The sequence below is a fragment of the Anas platyrhynchos genome, chromosome 8 (assembly GCF_047663525.1).
Source record: "Anas platyrhynchos isolate ZD024472 breed Pekin duck chromosome 8, IASCAAS_PekinDuck_T2T, whole genome shotgun sequence".
NCBI classification, from domain to species: domain Eukaryota; kingdom Metazoa; phylum Chordata; class Aves; order Anseriformes; family Anatidae; genus Anas; species Anas platyrhynchos.
Window position 1 is genome coordinate 24,248,694 of NC_092594.1, and position 20,739 is coordinate 24,269,432.

At 62.4% G+C, this 20,739-nt stretch overlaps 1 long non-coding RNA gene across 1 annotated transcript; it reads right to left on the reverse strand.

Annotated features, from left to right (window-relative positions):
- Positions 1-697: 697 nt before the first annotated feature.
- On the reverse strand, positions 698-20,643 carry LOC113844376 (uncharacterized). The gene is made up of 5 exons (XR_005267461.2): positions 20,386-20,643; positions 5,142-5,366; positions 4,143-4,413; positions 2,051-2,287; positions 698-1,421 (listed from the first exon to the last, which is right to left on the reverse strand). It is a non-coding gene; the product is annotated as an uncharacterized lncRNA (long non-coding RNA).
- Positions 20,644-20,739: the final 96 nt, after the last annotated feature.

Here is a 20,739-nt window from a genome sequence, read left to right on the forward strand (position 1 = left end):
AATCCAATTCTAATGCAACTGTTTCCTTTAGTAGCAGCTAGCAACCAAGAGATTCAGCTCTGTGGTTTAAGGATGTAAGTGATGACTAGAAGAGAATAACATACTGGAAACACTTGTACACTGGCACAGTTTCCCTCCAAACACCCTTAATGTGACACTTTAGATGTGAAAGCAGAGAGTGTGCAGGATTGGCTTTGTGTATACCTCTTGTGCTCCTTCCCTTGTCCGCTCTGGTTTCCAGTAAACACTCTTTTGCCTTCCGAAGGGTCAGGACAAAGGTTATTTCTGCCTCAACAGAGTTTCTCAATTAAGCGCCCTCAGCCTCTGATCTTCTTCCTGTGGAATTCCCCACCACACGTGGAAGCTGAATGGCACATGTGCTTACATAACTGTAAATGAGAACTGTAGGAACTCATACTGCTTTGTTTTGCTCCTTCCCCCCCCCCCCCCCCCCCCTCCTCTCCTCTCTGTTCTCTCTGTTATAAATGGCTCAGGATTCAAATTAGGATTAAATAAAAAATAGGATTTATTAAAAGAATATAAAGGAATAGAGGTAAGCAAACAGCGCTGGGTGCACCGGGAGTCTCCGCTCCACCAGGACGCACACCAGTTACATCAAGCAGCTGATTTTTATTGGAATTGTTAAAACATTCCTCACACTCTCCTCTCCTCTCATTTTTAAATAAGACACACTGTCTTCGGTATCTCTGTCAATTTAATTACAACTTTTTCACCACACAATAAGAATACACTATGACATCGCACAGCACCCATGTAAGTTCCTAGACAGATATTGCATCTCTATGGTGCAAGATGGTACAGCATATGACTTGTTTTACAGCAACCAAGCCTTCTGTTATCAAATTCATAGACACTATGATATGGCTAATAAATCACTTCAATATCTGGAATGTGATTACTTATTTATTCTGTTTATTGTAGGATATCTACTTTTGTAAGTCAAAGCAGTTAAATATTATCAAGTATCCGGAGCTCTAACAAGCTCTGACACTTTATGTTAAAGCAACTTAGCTGCATTTTCTGGAAGTGTCTTTTTCTTCTTCTTTACTAAACAAATGGTTGTGCTTACTGTAATACATACTACTGTTAGTAATCCAAAGACTAGTAACAATATTGTTGAAACTCCATATTAGCAGTGGGATACACCATTGGGGGAACAAACTTTACAGCTTGTGCAATATTAGACAGCTCAGAGTGAAGAAAAACATCATCAACGGCACACATTGCAACATAAATTATGGTTATGTTTCCTGTTGTAAAAGCTTCTGGTTTAAATGCAAATATTTCTTTGCAGCCAGCATGCTGAGGTGATAAAGTGGAAGTATTCACTAAACCAGTTTTATAGAAGCTGCCCCTTAGTTCCAGAGGACTCTCACTTATCCTGATTTCATAACTTGCAGCTGAAAATACAAATATTAAAAGATATTGTCATCTGTGTATTAGCTATCATTCAAACTTCTGATCTCTCTCCAAATACTCTCTTTACAAAACGCTTCCAAAATAATACTTACCTAATATTTTCTTCATAAGTCAGTTGAGCACCATAAAAAATTAATGCAGCATGACAGATAGATCTACAAAAACTTGTTACCTAAACTAAGTGCTTGAACGATTCAATTTCTCACAGCAGAGCATTGAAATGAAGAAGTGATGGTGGTCATCATGAGCCCACACTGAAATCTGACAGTAATTCTGACTTCACTTACTGTTATGTTAAAGTTGGTGAAGTAAAATTCCTACTTGAGCAAATCTGATGTTTATTTACACTTTTTCTTTACATGTACAGAGTAATATGTCTACCTTCCATGAGTAGCAGAAAACATCAACTTAGTAAAAGTAAGCCTTCCATCAAAATCACCAGCACTGATTTTGAAACTCTCAAAAAGCTTATCGTCTAATTCCATTTAAAATCTTTGCAACTAGAACCACCATAGTTTATAAGAAAATTCCCACTAGTGTCAGTGAGACTAAACTCCATTACAGATCTTCCACTTTGGGTAGGAAGCAGACTGGCAAGCTACAAACATACCTCGGCTTTTGTCAAAATCATTTCCTGGTGCGGTCCATGATAGAATGACCTTATCATCTTATATTCTGGCCACAAGGTCAATAATTTTACACGGTGGAAACACATCAGCATGAGGTCCCATTGGAACTGCAGATATTATGAAGGATTCTCCCACAGCTGTTCTATGGAAACCTCCTCTTCTGACTTGAATATCACTTTTAATAGCTGGGGATCTTGATGGGTTCATCTTGAGTTTACCTACAGCATTAAAAAATGCTCATCAATCTTAACTTCTTGCATATTATTGTACTCTGCAGGTGACCTGAACATCACCTCATTTATACTGTTTTAAATCAGAAAAATCTATAAACCTCAATTATGTACAATCATTTCTAGTATAGTATCTGTTTCTTTACAGTTTCAAGAGTGCTAATTACTAAGAAAGCTAATATAAAATTACAGTAACTGTTGCTTGTTATAAAATAATTACAGGAGAGTTTAATATCCTAATACTGTAACTGTTCTTAATTTAGGATGACTGAATATAAGTAATAATAGTCATTATTACTTAATAAACTTATTGTTAGTCTTTTCACAAACAAAACACAAATCCTGTCTATCTGTACTGCATAGGTACTACCCCATTATAGTTGTTTGTGGTATACTTTCAGTATTCTGGGGTATAGACACTCTTTTGGTGTTAATGCCTTCATAACTGAACATTTCCTAGCTGGGCTGTTGTTGTTCTAATGCATCCTCCTAGTATTTGTGAAGGGATGTGATGTATTCAGGTGCTGGAATAGATAGCTATATCATTTTCTCTTCATTGCTTTACCTTACCATTTTCTATATAACCTGGTATATACATGGCATGACTCCACAGCTTTGCAGTTTGTGGCACAATAGTCCTGTTAGCTTGGACATGAGCTTTCAGGCTGTATCTGCCACTCCCAGGGAAAGAAAACAAGTACTTGGAATATATGCCATCATTCTTAACAATGTCAGAACGTAGACAGAAAAATGACATAAATTAACATCAAACAAAAATGGATGTGCTTATTTATGCTTTCTAGATTCACATACAGAAACTAGAATGTAAGAATAATAGGTAAACTCTCCTCTGATGTGCAACCTGTGCAGATCCTCTGCATTTGGTTGTATGTTAAAACTTAAAGAAGATTATGATCTGAAGCTAAGATACCTCTTTGTATGGCATGTTAACTGAAGGAAGAGCTAACAGGAAAATCATCTATTATTTCATAAGTTGTTACACTTTGGCCCCTGAGCTGGGATCTGGGAAACCGCCCAGGAATTCAGGGAAAATGGGGTGGGTGGACCTTCACCTCCAAAGTCCTCAGTGTACATTCCTGAAACACACTTCTCATTTATGGACTTACTCCTATGGTGGCACAAACCAGAGAGTATTCGTTACTACTTCTGACTGTTTTCAGTTGTGAACTTTAATATAGAAAAAACACTTTATTGAAGTAGCTCCAAAAGTTACCAAAGTGATTTTGTAACTACCTACTCTACTACTCTACTCTTCATAACTATCCTTTCTACCAATATGATGGACTGCATGTGAGATGTTGCCTTGCAGCATGCTGAAGTAACCAGAATAATTTCTGCAAAGCAAATGCACAAGTTAAAATATTACTAAATCCAAACTCCTTTGGATATTTACATCTTTGCTTGGCAACTGTAAGAGGGAGTAAAGCATAGGGCCTGCAATTTCTGCCTGTAAGTGGTCATACTTCACTCTGCTAACAGCTGTTTAAGTTACTGCTCTTTGAAGACCTCATCTTCCAATGTGCTGAACATCATTTATTTTGATCAGCTTGAATGACAACTGGTAGCTCCAGCACACAACACAATTCTGATTACTGGAACATGTCTATGTATTTTATTTATGCACATAAATCCTTTTCTGAATCAAAGTGCATCTAGAAACAGCACCAACTGTTTGTTGCACTCTTGTGTGTTACCACAGAATCTTGGAAACTCGGTCTCAGTGCATTGTATCATACAGTATTCAATGAAGGTAGCATTTAGGGGAGCCCTATAATTTCATTTTCTAGATATTTTTGAATTTATATTCCTAGAGTCTTTTTACCTGCTCCGTTGTCCAGAAGTTCCAAGGAAATGGGATCTCCATTCTCTGGACTGATGACAGCAGTCACGCTTGCTCCAAGAACAGGGGAAAAGCCGTGACTCACCTGTACATGGACAACCATTGCACTGGGATAGTAATTTATATCTTTACTCATATGGGTTTTTACAGCCACAGGAGGTATAGTAGAGTTTGCTGCTCGAGAAGTTACTGTCATTGTTAGAACTTGAGGAGCCAGGTGAACATTTGTCAGTGTGTATGTCCACTCCCCTGTCTGAAAAAACAACAATCAAATATTTTCAAATGAAATAATTCACTTTTGGATAATTTAATTTATGCTTATTTAAATTCTGACAGCCTCCTTAGACTAAGTAACATCCTTCAAGTAACTTTGTTTCTGTCACTGGGAACACTCATAAATGCAACTCAGAATGAAGAAGCGTTTTCCAGCTGTCCTCTGTCTTTTGCCAATTGTTTGGCAACTATTCCATGTGAGACCACAAGCATCAGATTTGATTTAGTTTCCTAGCGTCTGTGGACTATTTAAGAAATTAAGGACTAATTTTTATGGGGAAAAAAAAAGTTTTCAGAATTTTAATGATGGGAATATGTTTCTATGAACAATGGAGTAATTTTAAATGAATTATTAATTTAAAAAGAAAAACCACACACTTGTAATGCTATCTACTACTTAGAATAGTAACAAGACAGAAGATTCGCCTACTGGCTCAGTTTCTGATAGTTCTCAGAAACTTGTAGTTAAGTTGTAAACCAAGTGTGAAGTAATAAAAAAAACACACCTTCAGATAGCACTCTTGAACACAGCAGATGCTTCTGTTTGGCACGCAACAGCAGTCATACTAACATAGTGTAGCAGACCCATTCTGTCTCACGCTATTAAATGATTTTCCTTAACATAACTTTATTAGAATCTAGGCAATGTAGAGTCAGGATGTTAAAAAACAAAATTGTTAAAAGGCAAAAAAAGACCGTAAGTTGTACCTCTGCAATTCCTGGAATCTGGAGACGTGCTACATGGAAAACCAAATCAGAGACAAAGTCCTTGCTGGTGTAGCTTTTCCGATTGGGATCAACCAGATTGATCTCAGGTGGTTTAGCAGCTTGCCAAGTGGCTACAAAGAAGGTTTCTCTTCCCAGGGTGCTATCAATAGTCACTGCCCTCCTGAGTTGTTTGTACCCTCCAATACTTTCACTAGCACTTTCGATCTATCAAAAACAAAATTATTCTGTCAGTTTTGAAAATCACATATATTCTGTCAAAGAAGGACTTATTTTTATTCAGACTACTTTAAATATCAGACCAGATAGACTTGAAAAGAATTGAAAACACACACCAATATTATTCTTTTATAATAAATGGGGACTTTATTCTCCCCCTCAAACACAAAACAGCAAAATTTAGTGACAGTTCCATGGAATCACAGAAATGACAGAAAAATTAGGCCCAATGGCCTTCTTTTCATGTTAAATTTCTGCTGGATGGAATTCCAGAAACATATAGCTATGTAGTATATTGCCACTTTCCCAGCTCTAAAGCAATGCTGCTGTTAAACAGCATGTTAGAAATGGCTCAGGATTCAAATTAGGATTAAATAAAAATAGGATTTATTAAAAGAATATAAAAGAATATAGATAAGCAAACAGCATTGGGTACACCGGGAGTCTCTGCTCCACCAGGACGCATACCAGTTGGGAGCGAGGACTCGGGGAGCGAGGACTCGGGGAGCGAGGACTCGGGGAGCGAGGACTCGGGGAGCGAGGACTCGGGGAGCGAGGACTCGGGGAGCGAGGACTCGGGGAGCGAGGACTCGGGGAGCGAGGACTCGGGGAGCGAGGACTCGGGGAGCGAGGACTCGGGGAGCGAGGACTCGGGGAGCGAGGACTCGGGGAGCGAGGACTCGGGGAGCGAGGACTCGGGGAGCGAGGACTCGGGGAGCGAGGACTCGGGGAGCGAGGACTCGGGGAGCGAGGACTCGGGGAGCGAGGACTCGGGGAGCGAGGACTCGGGGAGCGAGGACTCGGGGAGCGAGGACTCGGGGAGCGAGGACTCGGGGAGCGAGGACTCGGGGAGCGAGGACTCGGGGAGCGAGGACTCGGGGAGCGAGGACTCGGGGAGCGAGGACTCGGGGAGCGAGGACTCGGGGAGCGAGGACTCGGGGAGCGAGGACTCGGGGAGCGAGGACTCGGGGAGCGAGGACTCGGGGAGCGAGGACTCGGGGAGCGAGGACTCGGGGAGCGAGGACTCGGGGAGCGAGGACTCGGGGAGCGAGGACTCGGGGAGCGAGGACTCGGGGAGCGAGGACTCGGGGAGCGAGGACTCGGGGAGCGAGGACTCGGGGAGCGAGGACTCGGGGAGCGAGGACTCGGGGAGCGAGGACTCGGGGAGCGAGGACTCGGGGAGCGAGGACTCGGGGAGCGAGGACTCGGGGAGCGAGGACTCGGGGAGCGAGGACTCGGGGAGCGAGGACTCGGGGAGCGAGGACTCGGGGAGCGAGGACTCGGGGAGCGAGGACTCGGGGAGCGAGGACTCGGGGAGCGAGGACTCGGGGAGCGAGGACTCGGGGAGCGAGGACTCGGGGAGCGAGGACTCGGGGAGCGAGGACTCGGGGAGCGAGGACTCGGGGAGCGAGGACTCGGGGAGCGAGGACTCGGGGAGCGAGGACTCGGGGAGCGAGGACTCGGGGAGCGAGGACTCGGGGAGCGAGGACTCGGGGAGCGAGGACTCGGGGAGCGAGGACTCGGGGAGCGAGGACTCGGGGAGCGAGGACTCGGGGAGCGAGGACTCGGGGAGCGAGGACTCGGGGAGCGAGGACTCGGGGAGCGAGGACTCGGGGAGCGAGGACTCGGGGAGCGAGGACTCGGGGAGCGAGGACTCGGGGAGCGAGGACTCGGGGAGCGAGGACTCGGGGAGCGAGGACTCGGGGAGCGAGGACTCGGGGAGCGAGGACTCGGGGAGCGAGGACTCGGGGAGCGAGGACTCGGGGAGCGAGGACTCGGGGAGCGAGGACTCGGGGAGCGAGGACTCGGGGAGCGAGGACTCGGGGAGCGAGGACTCGGGGAGCGAGGACTCGGGGAGCGAGGACTCGGGGAGCGAGGACTCGGGGAGCGAGGACTCGGGGAGCGAGGACTCGGGGAGCGAGGACTCGGGGAGCGAGGACTCGGGGAGCGAGGACTCGGGGAGCGAGGACTCGGGGAGCGAGGACTCGGGGAGCGAGGACTCGGGGAGCGAGGACTCGGGGAGCGAGGACTCGGGGAGCGAGGACTCGGGGAGCGAGGACTCGGGGAGCGAGGACTCGGGGAGCGAGGACTCGGGGAGCGAGGACTCGGGGAGCGAGGACTCGGGGAGCGAGGACTCGGGGAGCGAGGACTCGGGGAGCGAGGACTCGGGGAGCGAGGACTCGGGGAGCGAGGACTCGGGGAGCGAGGACTCGGGGAGCGAGGACTCGGGGAGCGAGGACTCGGGGAGCGAGGACTCGGGGAGCGAGGACTCGGGGAGCGAGGACTCGGGGAGCGAGGACTCGGGGAGCGAGGACTCGGGGAGCGAGGACTCGGGGAGCGAGGACTCGGGGAGCGAGGACTCGGGGAGCGAGGACTCGGGGAGCGAGGACTCGGGGAGCGAGGACTCGGGGAGCGAGGACTCGGGGAGCGAGGACTCGGGGAGCGAGGACTCGGGGAGCGAGGACTCGGGGAGCGAGGACTCGGGGAGCGAGGACTCGGGGAGCGAGGACTCGGGGAGCGAGGACTCGGGGAGCGAGGACTCGGGGAGCGAGGACTCGGGGAGCGAGGACTCGGGGAGCGAGGACTCGGGGAGCGAGGACTCGGGGAGCGAGGACTCGGGGAGCGAGGACTCGGGGAGCGAGGACTCGGGGAGCGAGGACTCGGGGAGCGAGGACTCGGGGAGCGAGGACTCGGGGAGCGAGGACTCGGGGAGCGAGGACTCGGGGAGCGAGGACTCGGGGAGCGAGGACTCGGGGAGCGAGGACTCGGGGAGCGAGGACTCGGGGAGCGAGGACTCGGGGAGCGAGGACTCGGGGAGCGAGGACTCGGGGAGCGAGGACTCGGGGAGCGAGGACTCGGGGAGCGAGGACTCGGGGAGCGAGGACTCGGGGAGCGAGGACTCGGGGAGCGAGGACTCGGGGAGCGAGGACTCGGGGAGCGAGGACTCGGGGAGCGAGGACTCGGGGAGCGAGGACTCGGGGAGCGAGGACTCGGGGAGCGAGGACTCGGGGAGCGAGGACTCGGGGAGCGAGGACTCGGGGAGCGAGGACTCGGGGAGCGAGGACTCGGGGAGCGAGGACTCGGGGAGCGAGGACTCGGGGAGCGAGGACTCGGGGAGCGAGGACTCGGGGAGCGAGGACTCGGGGAGCGAGGACTCGGGGAGCGAGGACTCGGGGAGCGAGGACTCGGGGAGCGAGGACTCGGGGAGCGAGGACTCGGGGAGCGAGGACTCGGGGAGCGAGGACTCGGGGAGCGAGGACTCGGGGAGCGAGGACTCGGGGAGCGAGGACTCGGGGAGCGAGGACTCGGGGAGCGAGGACTCGGGGAGCGAGGACTCGGGGAGCGAGGACTCGGGGAGCGAGGACTCGGGGAGCGAGGACTCGGGGAGCGAGGACTCGGGGAGCGAGGACTCGGGGAGCGAGGACTCGGGGAGCGAGGACTCGGGGAGCGAGGACTCGGGGAGCGAGGACTCGGGGAGCGAGGACTCGGGGAGCGAGGACTCGGGGAGCGAGGACTCGGGGAGCGAGGACTCGGGGAGCGAGGACTCGGGGAGCGAGGACTCGGGGAGCGAGGACTCGGGGAGCGAGGACTCGGGGAGCGAGGACTCGGGGAGCGAGGACTCGGGGAGCGAGGACTCGGGGAGCGAGGACTCGGGGAGCGAGGACTCGGGGAGCGAGGACTCGGGGAGCGAGGACTCGGGGAGCGAGGACTCGGGGAGCGAGGACTCGGGGAGCGAGGACTCGGGGAGCGAGGACTCGGGGAGCGAGGACTCGGGGAGCGAGGACTCGGGGAGCGAGGACTCGGGGAGCGAGGACTCGGGGAGCGAGGACTCGGGGAGCGAGGACTCGGGGAGCGAGGACTCGGGGAGCGAGGACTCGGGGAGCGAGGACTCGGGGAGCGAGGACTCGGGGAGCGAGGACTCGGGGAGCGAGGACTCGGGGAGCGAGGACTCGGGGAGCGAGGACTCGGGGAGCGAGGACTCGGGGAGCGAGGACTCGGGGAGCGAGGACTCGGGGAGCGAGGACTCGGGGAGCGAGGACTCGGGGAGCGAGGACTCGGGGAGCGAGGACTCGGGGAGCGAGGACTCGGGGAGCGAGGACTCGGGGAGCGAGGACTCGGGGAGCGAGGACTCGGGGAGCGAGGACTCGGGGAGCGAGGACTCGGGGAGCGAGGACTCGGGGAGCGAGGACTCGGGGAGCGAGGACTCGGGGAGCGAGGACTCGGGGAGCGAGGACTCGGGGAGCGAGGACTCGGGGAGCGAGGACTCGGGGAGCGAGGACTCGGGGAGCGAGGACTCGGGGAGCGAGGACTCGGGGAGCGAGGACTCGGGGAGCGAGGACTCGGGGAGCGAGGACTCGGGGAGCGAGGACTCGGGGAGCGAGGACTCGGGGAGCGAGGACTCGGGGAGCGAGGACTCGGGGAGCGAGGACTCGGGGAGCGAGGACTCGGGGAGCGAGGACTCGGGGAGCGAGGACTCGGGGAGCGAGGACTCGGGGAGCGAGGACTCGGGGAGCGAGGACTCGGGGAGCGAGGACTCGGGGAGCGAGGACTCGGGGAGCGAGGACTCGGGGAGCGAGGACTCGGGGAGCGAGGACTCGGGGAGCGAGGACTCGGGGAGCGAGGACTCGGGGAGCGAGGACTCGGGGAGCGAGGACTCGGGGAGCGAGGACTCGGGGAGCGAGGACTCGGGGAGCGAGGACTCGGGGAGCGAGGACTCGGGGAGCGAGGACTCGGGGAGCGAGGACTCGGGGAGCGAGGACTCGGGGAGCGAGGACTCGGGGAGCGAGGACTCGGGGAGCGAGGACTCGGGGAGCGAGGACTCGGGGAGCGAGGACTCGGGGAGCGAGGACTCGGGGAGCGAGGACTCGGGGAGCGAGGACTCGGGGAGCGAGGACTCGGGGAGCGAGGACTCGGGGAGCGAGGACTCGGGGAGCGAGGACTCGGGGAGCGAGGACTCGGGGAGCGAGGACTCGGGGAGCGAGGACTCGGGGAGCGAGGACTCGGGGAGCGAGGACTCGGGGAGCGAGGACTCGGGGAGCGAGGACTCGGGGAGCGAGGACTCGGGGAGCGAGGACTCGGGGAGCGAGGACTCGGGGAGCGAGGACTCGGGGAGCGAGGACTCGGGGAGCGAGGACTCGGGGAGCGAGGACTCGGGGAGCGAGGACTCGGGGAGCGAGGACTCGGGGAGCGAGGACTCGGGGAGCGAGGACTCGGGGAGCGAGGACTCGGGGAGCGAGGACTCGGGGAGCGAGGACTCGGGGAGCGAGGACTCGGGGAGCGAGGACTCGGGGAGCGAGGACTCGGGGAGCGAGGACTCGGGGAGCGAGGACTCGGGGAGCGAGGACTCGGGGAGCGAGGACTCGGGGAGCGAGGACTCGGGGAGCGAGGACTCGGGGAGCGAGGACTCGGGGAGCGAGGACTCGGGGAGCGAGGACTCGGGGAGCGAGGACTCGGGGAGCGAGGACTCGGGGAGCGAGGACTCGGGGAGCGAGGACTCGGGGAGCGAGGACTCGGGGAGCGAGGACTCGGGGAGCGAGGACTCGGGGAGCGAGGACTCGGGGAGCGAGGACTCGGGGAGCGAGGACTCGGGGAGCGAGGACTCGGGGAGCGAGGACTCGGGGAGCGAGGACTCGGGGAGCGAGGACTCGGGGAGCGAGGACTCGGGGAGCGAGGACTCGGGGAGCGAGGACTCGGGGAGCGAGGACTCGGGGAGCGAGGACTCGGGGAGCGAGGACTCGGGGAGCGAGGACTCGGGGAGCGAGGACTCGGGGAGCGAGGACTCGGGGAGCGAGGACTCGGGGAGCGAGGACTCGGGGAGCGAGGACTCGGGGAGCGAGGACTCGGGGAGCGAGGACTCGGGGAGCGAGGACTCGGGGAGCGAGGACTCGGGGAGCGAGGACTCGGGGAGCGAGGACTCGGGGAGCGAGGACTCGGGGAGCGAGGACTCGGGGAGCGAGGACTCGGGGAGCGAGGACTCGGGGAGCGAGGACTCGGGGAGCGAGGACTCGGGGAGCGAGGACTCGGGGAGCGAGGACTCGGGGAGCGAGGACTCGGGGAGCGAGGACTCGGGGAGCGAGGACTCGGGGAGCGAGGACTCGGGGAGCGAGGACTCGGGGAGCGAGGACTCGGGGAGCGAGGACTCGGGGAGCGAGGACTCGGGGAGCGAGGACTCGGGGAGCGAGGACTCGGGGAGCGAGGACTCGGGGAGCGAGGACTCGGGGAGCGAGGACTCGGGGAGCGAGGACTCGGGGAGCGAGGACTCGGGGAGCGAGGACTCGGGGAGCGAGGACTCGGGGAGCGAGGACTCGGGGAGCGAGGACTCGGGGAGCGAGGACTCGGGGAGCGAGGACTCGGGGAGCGAGGACTCGGGGAGCGAGGACTCGGGGAGCGAGGACTCGGGGAGCGAGGACTCGGGGAGCGAGGACTCGGGGAGCGAGGACTCGGGGAGCGAGGACTCGGGGAGCGAGGACTCGGGGAGCGAGGACTCGGGGAGCGAGGACTCGGGGAGCGAGGACTCGGGGAGCGAGGACTCGGGGAGCGAGGACTCGGGGAGCGAGGACTCGGGGAGCGAGGACTCGGGGAGCGAGGACTCGGGGAGCGAGGACTCGGGGAGCGAGGACTCGGGGAGCGAGGACTCGGGGAGCGAGGACTCGGGGAGCGAGGACTCGGGGAGCGAGGACTCGGGGAGCGAGGACTCGGGGAGCGAGGACTCGGGGAGCGAGGACTCGGGGAGCGAGGACTCGGGGAGCGAGGACTCGGGGAGCGAGGACTCGGGGAGCGAGGACTCGGGGAGCGAGGACTCGGGGAGCGAGGACTCGGGGAGCGAGGACTCGGGGAGCGAGGACTCGGGGAGCGAGGACTCGGGGAGCGAGGACTCGGGGAGCGAGGACTCGGGGAGCGAGGACTCGGGGAGCGAGGACTCGGGGAGCGAGGACTCGGGGAGCGAGGACTCGGGGAGCGAGGACTCGGGGAGCGAGGACTCGGGGAGCGAGGACTCGGGGAGCGAGGACTCGGGGAGCGAGGACTCGGGGAGCGAGGACTCGGGGAGCGAGGACTCGGGGAGCGAGGACTCGGGGAGCGAGGACTCGGGGAGCGAGGACTCGGGGAGCGAGGACTCGGGGAGCGAGGACTCGGGGAGCGAGGACTCGGGGAGCGAGGACTCGGGGAGCGAGGACTCGGGGAGCGAGGACTCGGGGAGCGAGGACTCGGGGAGCGAGGACTCGGGGAGCGAGGACTCGGGGAGCGAGGACTCGGGGAGCGAGGACTCGGGGAGCGAGGACTCGGGGAGCGAGGACTCGGGGAGCGAGGACTCGGGGAGCGAGGACTCGGGGAGCGAGGACTCGGGGAGCGAGGACTCGGGGAGCGAGGACTCGGGGAGCGAGGACTCGGGGAGCGAGGACTCGGGGAGCGAGGACTCGGGGAGCGAGGACTCGGGGAGCGAGGACTCGGGGAGCGAGGACTCGGGGAGCGAGGACTCGGGGAGCGAGGACTCGGGGAGCGAGGACTCGGGGAGCGAGGACTCGGGGAGCGAGGACTCGGGGAGCGAGGACTCGGGGAGCGAGGACTCGGGGAGCGAGGACTCGGGGAGCGAGGACTCGGGGAGCGAGGACTCGGGGAGCGAGGACTCGGGGAGCGAGGACTCGGGGAGCGAGGACTCGGGGAGCGAGGACTCGGGGAGCGAGGACTCGGGGAGCGAGGACTCGGGGAGCGAGGACTCGGGGAGCGAGGACTCGGGGAGCGAGGACTCGGGGAGCGAGGACTCGGGGAGCGAGGACTCGGGGAGCGAGGACTCGGGGAGCGAGGACTCGGGGAGCGAGGACTCGGGGAGCGAGGACTCGGGGAGCGAGGACTCGGGGAGCGAGGACTCGGGGAGCGAGGACTCGGGGAGCGAGGACTCGGGGAGCGAGGACTCGGGGAGCGAGGACTCGGGGAGCGAGGACTCGGGGAGCGAGGACTCGGGGAGCGAGGACTCGGGGAGCGAGGACTCGGGGAGCGAGGACTCGGGGAGCGAGGACTCGGGGAGCGAGGACTCGGGGAGCGAGGACTCGGGGAGCGAGGACTCGGGGAGCGAGGACTCGGGGAGCGAGGACTCGGGGAGCGAGGACTCGGGGAGCGAGGACTCGGGGAGCGAGGACTCGGGGAGCGAGGACTCGGGGAGCGAGGACTCGGGGAGCGAGGACTCGGGGAGCGAGGACTCGGGGAGCGAGGACTCGGGGAGCGAGGACTCGGGGAGCGAGGACTCGGGGAGCGAGGACTCGGGGAGCGAGGACTCGGGGAGCGAGGACTCGGGGAGCGAGGACTCGGGGAGCGAGGACTCGGGGAGCGAGGACTCGGGGAGCGAGGACTCGGGGAGCGAGGACTCGGGGAGCGAGGACTCGGGGAGCGAGGACTCGGGGAGCGAGGACTCGGGGAGCGAGGACTCGGGGAGCGAGGACTCGGGGAGCGAGGACTCGGGGAGCGAGGACTCGGGGAGCGAGGACTCGGGGAGCGAGGACTCGGGGAGCGAGGACTCGGGGAGCGAGGACTCGGGGAGCGAGGACTCGGGGAGCGAGGACTCGGGGAGCGAGGACTCGGGGAGCGAGGACTCGGGGAGCGAGGACTCGGGGAGCGAGGACTCGGGGAGCGAGGACTCGGGGAGCGAGGACTCGGGGAGCGAGGACTCGGGGAGCGAGGACTCGGGGAGCGAGGACTCGGGGAGCGAGGACTCGGGGAGCGAGGACTCGGGGAGCGAGGACTCGGGGAGCGAGGACTCGGGGAGCGAGGACTCGGGGAGCGAGGACTCGGGGAGCGAGGACTCGGGGAGCGAGGACTCGGGGAGCGAGGACTCGGGGAGCGAGGACTCGGGGAGCGAGGACTCGGGGAGCGAGGACTCGGGGAGCGAGGACTCGGGGAGCGAGGACTCGGGGAGCGAGGACTCGGGGAGCGAGGACTCGGGGAGCGAGGACTCGGGGAGCGAGGACTCGGGGAGCGAGGACTCGGGGAGCGAGGACTCGGGGAGCGAGGACTCGGGGAGCGAGGACTCGGGGAGCGAGGACTCGGGGAGCGAGGACTCGGGGAGCGAGGACTCGGGGAGCGAGGACTCGGGGAGCGAGGACTCGGGGAGCGAGGACTCGGGGAGCGAGGACTCGGGGAGCGAGGACTCGGGGAGCGAGGACTCGGGGAGCGAGGACTCGGGGAGCGAGGACTCGGGGAGCGAGGACTCGGGGAGCGAGGACTCGGGGAGCGAGGACTCGGGGAGCGAGGACTCGGGGAGCGAGGACTCGGGGAGCGAGGACTCGGGGAGCGAGGACTCGGGGAGCGAGGACTCGGGGAGCGAGGACTCGGGGAGCGAGGACTCGGGGAGCGAGGACTCGGGGAGCGAGGACTCGGGGAGCGAGGACTCGGGGAGCGAGGACTCGGGGAGCGAGGACTCGGGGAGCGAGGACTCGGGGAGCGAGGACTCGGGGAGCGAGGACTCGGGGAGCGAGGACTCGGGGAGCGAGGACTCGGGGAGCGAGGACTCGGGGAGCGAGGACTCGGGGAGCGAGGACTCGGGGAGCGAGGACTCGGGGAGCGAGGACTCGGGGAGCGAGGACTCGGGGAGCGAGGACTCGGGGAGCGAGGACTCGGGGAGCGAGGACTCGGGGAGCGAGGACTCGGGGAGCGAGGACTCGGGGAGCGAGGACTCGGGGAGCGAGGACTCGGGGAGCGAGGACTCGGGGAGCGAGGACTCGGGGAGCGAGGACTCGGGGAGCGAGGACTCGGGGAGCGAGGACTCGGGGAGCGAGGACTCGGGGAGCGAGGACTCGGGGAGCGAGGACTCGGGGAGCGAGGACTCGGGGAGCGAGGACTCGGGGAGCGAGGACTCGGGGAGCGAGGACTCGGGGAGCGAGGACTCGGGGAGCGAGGACTCGGGGAGCGAGGACTCGGGGAGCGAGGACTCGGGGAGCGAGGACTCGGGGAGCGAGGACTCGGGGAGCGAGGACTCGGGGAGCGAGGACTCGGGGAGCGAGGACTCGGGGAGCGAGGACTCGGGGAGCGAGGACTCGGGGAGCGAGGACTCGGGGAGCGAGGACTCGGGGAGCGAGGACTCGGGGAGCGAGGACTCGGGGAGCGAGGACTCGGGGAGCGAGGACTCGGGGAGCGAGGACTCGGGGAGCGAGGACTCGGGGAGCGAGGACTCGGGGAGCGAGGACTCGGGGAGCGAGGACTCGGGGAGCGAGGACTCGGGGAGCGAGGACTCGGGGAGCGAGGACTCGGGGAGCGAGGACTCGGGGAGCGAGGACTCGGGGAGCGAGGACTCGGGGAGCGAGGACTCGGGGAGCGAGGACTCGGGGAGCGAGGACTCGGGGAGCGAGGACTCGGGGAGCGAGGACTCGGGGAGCGAGGACTCGGGGAGCGAGGACTCGGGGAGCGAGGACTCGGGGAGCGAGGACTCGGGGAGCGAGGACTCGGGGAGCGAGGACTCGGGGAGCGAGGACTCGGGGAGCGAGGACTCGGGGAGCGAGGACTCGGGGAGCGAGGACTCGGGGAGCGAGGACTCGGGGAGCGAGGACTCGGGGAGCGAGGACTCGGGGAGCGAGGACTCGGGGAGCGAGGACTCGGGGAGCGAGGACTCGGGGAGCGAGGACTCGGGGAGCGAGGACTCGGGGAGCGAGGACTCGGGGAGCGAGGACTCGGGGAGCGAGGACTCGGGGAGCGAGGACTCGGGGAGCGAGGACTCGGGGAGCGAGGACTCGGGGAGCGAGGACTCGGGGAGCGAGGACTCGGGGAGCGAGGACTCGGGGAGCGAGGACTCGGGGAGCGAGGACTCGGGGAGCGAGGACTCGGGGAGCGAGGACTCGGGGAGCGAGGACTCGGGGAGCGAGGACTCGGGGAGCGAGGACTCGGGGAGCGAGGACTCGGGGAGCGAGGACTCGGGGAGCGAGGACTCGGGGAGCGAGGACTCGGGGAGCGAGGACTCGGGGAGCGAGGACTCGGGGAGCGAGGACTCGGGGAGCGAGGACTCGGGGAGCGAGGACTCGGGGAGCGAGGACTCGGGGAGCGAGGACTCGGGGAGCGAGGACTCGGGGAGCGAGGACTCGGGGAGCGAGGACTCGGGGAGCGAGGACTCGGGGAGCGAGGACTCGGGGAGCGAGGACTCGGGGAGCGAGGACTCGGGGAGCGAGGACTCGGGGAGCGAGGACTCGGGGAGCGAGGACTCGGGGAGCGAGGACTCGGGGAGCGAGGACTCGGGGAGCGAGGACTCGGGGAGCGAGGACTCGGGGAGCGAGGACTCGGGGAGCGAGGACTCGGGGAGCGAGGACTCGGGGAGCGAGGACTCGGGGAGCGAGGACTCGGGGAGCGAGGACTCGGGGAGCGAGGACTCGGGGAGCGAGGACTCGGGGAGCGAGGACTCGGGGAGCGAGGACTCGGGGAGCGAGGACTCGGGGAGCGAGGACTCGGGGAGCGAGGACTCGGGGAGCGAGGACTCGGGGAGCGAGGACTCGGGGAGCGAGGACTCGGGGAGCGAGGACTCGGGGAGCGAGGACTCGGGGAGCGAGGACTCGGGGAGCGAGGACTCGGGGAGCGAGGACTCGGGGAGCGAGGACTCGGGGAGCGAGGACTCGGGGAGCGAGGACTCGGGGAGCGAGGACTCGGGGAGCGAGGACTCGGGGAGCGAGGACTCGGGGAGCGAGGACTCGGGGAGCGAGGACTCGGGGAGCGAGGACTCGGGGAGCGAGGACTCGGGGAGCGAGGACTCGGGGAGCGAGGACTCGGGGAGCGAGGACTCGGGGAGCGAGGACTCGGGGAGCGAGGACTCGGGGAGCGAGGACTCGGGGAGCGAGGACTCGGGGAGCGAGGACTCGGGGAGCGAGGACTCGGGGAGCGAGGACTCGGGGAGCGAGGACTCGGGGAGCGAGGACTCGGGGAGCGAGGACTCGGGGAGCGAGGACTCGGGGAGCGAGGACTCGGGGAGCGAGGACTCGGGGAGCGAGGACTCGGGGAGCGAGGACTCGGGGAGCGAGGACTCGGGGAGCGAGGACTCGGGGAGCGAGGACTCGGGGAGCGAGGACTCGGGGAGCGAGGACTCGGGGAGCGAGGACTCGGGGAGCGAGGACTCGGGGAGCGAGGACTCGGGGAGCGAGGACTCGGGGAGCGAGGACTCGGGGAGCGAGGACTCGGGGAGCGAGGACTCGGGGAGCGAGGACTCGGGGAGCGAGGACTCGGGGAGCGAGGACTCGGGGAGCGAGGACTCGGGGAGCGAGGACTCGGGGAGCGAGGACTCGGGGAGCGAGGACTCGGGGAGCGAGGACTCGGGGAGCGAGGACTCGGGGAGCGAGGACTCGGGGAGCGAGGACTCGGGGAGCGAGGACTCGGGGAGCGAGGACTCGGGGAGCGAGGACTCGGGGAGCGAGGACTCGGGGAGCGAGGACTCGGGGAGCGAGGACTCGGGGAGCGAGGACTCGGGGAGCGAGGACTCGGGGAGCGAGGACTCGGGGAGCGAGGACTCGGGGAGCGAGGACTCGGGGAGCGAGGACTCGGGGAGCGAGGACTCGGGGAGCGAGGACTCGGGGAGCGAGGACTCGGGGAGCGAGGACTCGGGGAGCGAGGACTCGGGGAGCGAGGACTCGGGGAGCGAGGACTCGGGGAGCGAGGACTCGGGGAGCGAGGACTCGGGGAGCGAGGACTCGGGGAGCGAGGACTCGGGGAGCGAGGACTCGGGGAGCGAGGACTCGGGGAGCGAGGACTCGGGGAGCGAGGACTCGGGGAGCGAGGACTCGGGGAGCGAGGACTCGGGGAGCGAGGACTCGGGGAGCGAGGACTCGGGGAGCGAGGACTCGGGGAGCGAGGACTCGGGGAGCGAGGACTCGGGGAGCGAGGACTCGGGGAGCGAGGACTCGGGGAGCGAGGACTCGGGGAGCGAGGACTCGGGGAGCGAGGACTCGGGGAGCGAGGACTCGGGGAGCGAGGACTCGGGGAGCGAGGACTCGGGGAGCGAGGACTCGGGGAGCGAGGACTCGGGGAGCGAGGACTCGGGGAGCGAGGACTCGGGGAGCGAGGACTCGGGGAGCGAGGACTCGGGGAGCGAGGACTCGGGGAGCGAGGACTCGGGGAGCGAGGACTCGGGGAGCGAGGACTCGGGGAGCGAGGACTCGGGGAGCGAGGACTCGGGGAGCGAGGACTCGGGGAGCGAGGACTCGGGGAGCGAGGACTCGGGGAGCGAGGACTCGGGGAGCGAGGACTCGGGGAGCGAGGACTCGGGGAGCGAGGACTCGGGGAGCGAGGACTCGGGGAGCGAGGACTCGGGGAGCGAGGACTCGGGGAGCGAGGACTCGGGGAGCGAGGACTCGGGGAGCGAGGACTCGGGGAGCGAGGACTCGGGGAGCGAGGACTCGGGGAGCGAGGACTCGGGGAGCGAGGACTCGGGGAGCGAGGACTCGGGGAGCGAGGACTCGGGGAGCGAGGACTCGGGGAGCGAGGACTCGGGGAGCGAGGACTCGGGGAGCGAGGACTCGGGGAGCGAGGACTCGGGGAGCGAGGACTCGGGGAGCGAGGACTCGGGGAGCGAGGACTCGGGGAGCGAGGACTCGGGGAGCGAGGACTCGGGGAGCGAGGACTCGGGGAGCGAGGACTCGGGGAGCGAGGACTCGGGGAGCGAGGACTCGGGGAGCGAGGACTCGGGGAGCGAGGACTCGGGGAGCGAGGACTCGGGGAGCGAGGACTCGGGGAGCGAGGACTCGGGGAGCGAGGACTCGGGGAGCGAGGACTCGGGGAGCGAGGACTCGGGGAGCGAGGACTCGGGGAGCGAGGACTCGGGGAGCGAGGACTCGGGGAGCGAGGACTCGGGGAGCGAGGACTCGGGGAGCGAGGACTCGGGGAGCGAGGACTCGGGGAGCGAGGACTCGGGGAGCGAGGACTCGGGGAGCGAGGACTCGGGGAGCGAGGACTCGGGGAGCGAGGACTCGGGGAGCGAGGACTCGGGGAGCGAGGACTCGGGGAGCGAGGACTCGGGGAGCGAGGACTCGGGGAGCGAGGACTCGGGGAGCGAGGACTCGGGGAGCGAGGACTCGGGGAGCGAGGACTCGGGGAGCGAGGACTCGGGGAGCGAGGACTCGGGGAGCGAGGACTCGGGGAGCGAGGACTCGGGGAGCGAGGACTCGGGGAGCGAGGACTCGGGGAGCGAGGACTCGGGGAGCGAGGACTCGGGGAGCGAGGACTCGGGGAGCGAGGACTCGGGGAGCGAGGACTCGGGGAGCGAGGACTCGGGGAGCGAGGACTCGGGGAGCGAGGACTCGGGGAGCGAGGACTCGGGGAGCGAGGACTCGGGGAGCGAGGACTCGGGGAGCGAGGACTCGGGGAGCGAGGACTCGGGGAGCGAGGACTCGGGGAGCGAGGACTCGGGGAGCGAGGACTCGGGGAGCGAGGACTCGGGGAGCGAGGACTCGGGGAGCGAGGACTCGGGGAGCGAGGACTCGGGGAGCGAGGACTCGGGGAGCGAGGACTCGGGGAGCGAGGACTCGGGGAGCGAGGACTCGGGGAGCGAGGACTCGGGGAGCGAGGACTCGGGGAGCGAGGACTCGGGGAGCGAGGACTCGGGGAGCGAGGACTCGGGGAGCGAGGACTCGGGGAGCGAGGACTCGGGGAGCGAGGACTCGGGGAGCGAGGACTCGGGGAGCGAGGACTCGGGGAGCGAGGACTCGGGGAGCGAGGACTCGGGGAGCGAGGACTCGGGGAGCGAGGACTCGGGGAGCGAGGACTCGGGGAGCGAGGACTCGGGGAGCGAGGACTCGGGGAGCGAGGACTCGGGGAGCGAGGACTCGGGGAGCGAGGACTCGGGGAGCGAGGACTCGGGGAGCGAGGACTCGGGGAGCGAGGACTCGGGGAGCGAGGACTCGGGGAGCGAGGACTCGGGGAGCGAGGACTCGGGGAGCGAGGACTACATGACAGAAACTTTAAAAAACCCCAAGTTCCATGTTACAGACACAGTCAAAAAAATCCTCAAGCTCCCCAACCCGTATCAAATTTTTAACCCAGGAGTACTTACCTGCCAGCTTCTGAATTTTACTTACTACCAAACAACTTCATGGGGAAGTAGCACCACCAGGGTTTTCCCATTCTGAGTAGTCACCACCGATGTTACTAGCTCATAGAGTGTCCCAAACTATTTCACAGAGATTGTAGAAAACTGGGTGAAAAAGCAGCCAACTTAGGAACACTGAGTCCATTTTACGAGGACAGTAGAAAAAGCACCCTAAGTAACCTGAATCTCATACTCCCCTAGAGTGGCAAGTCTTCCCATGCTCCTCATGCTTCCTTTATATCAAATGTCAAATGATCCCCACCTGGCAGATTTCGCTTCACATGTGTGGAGTCATGAGACCTTGTGGAATAGGCTCAT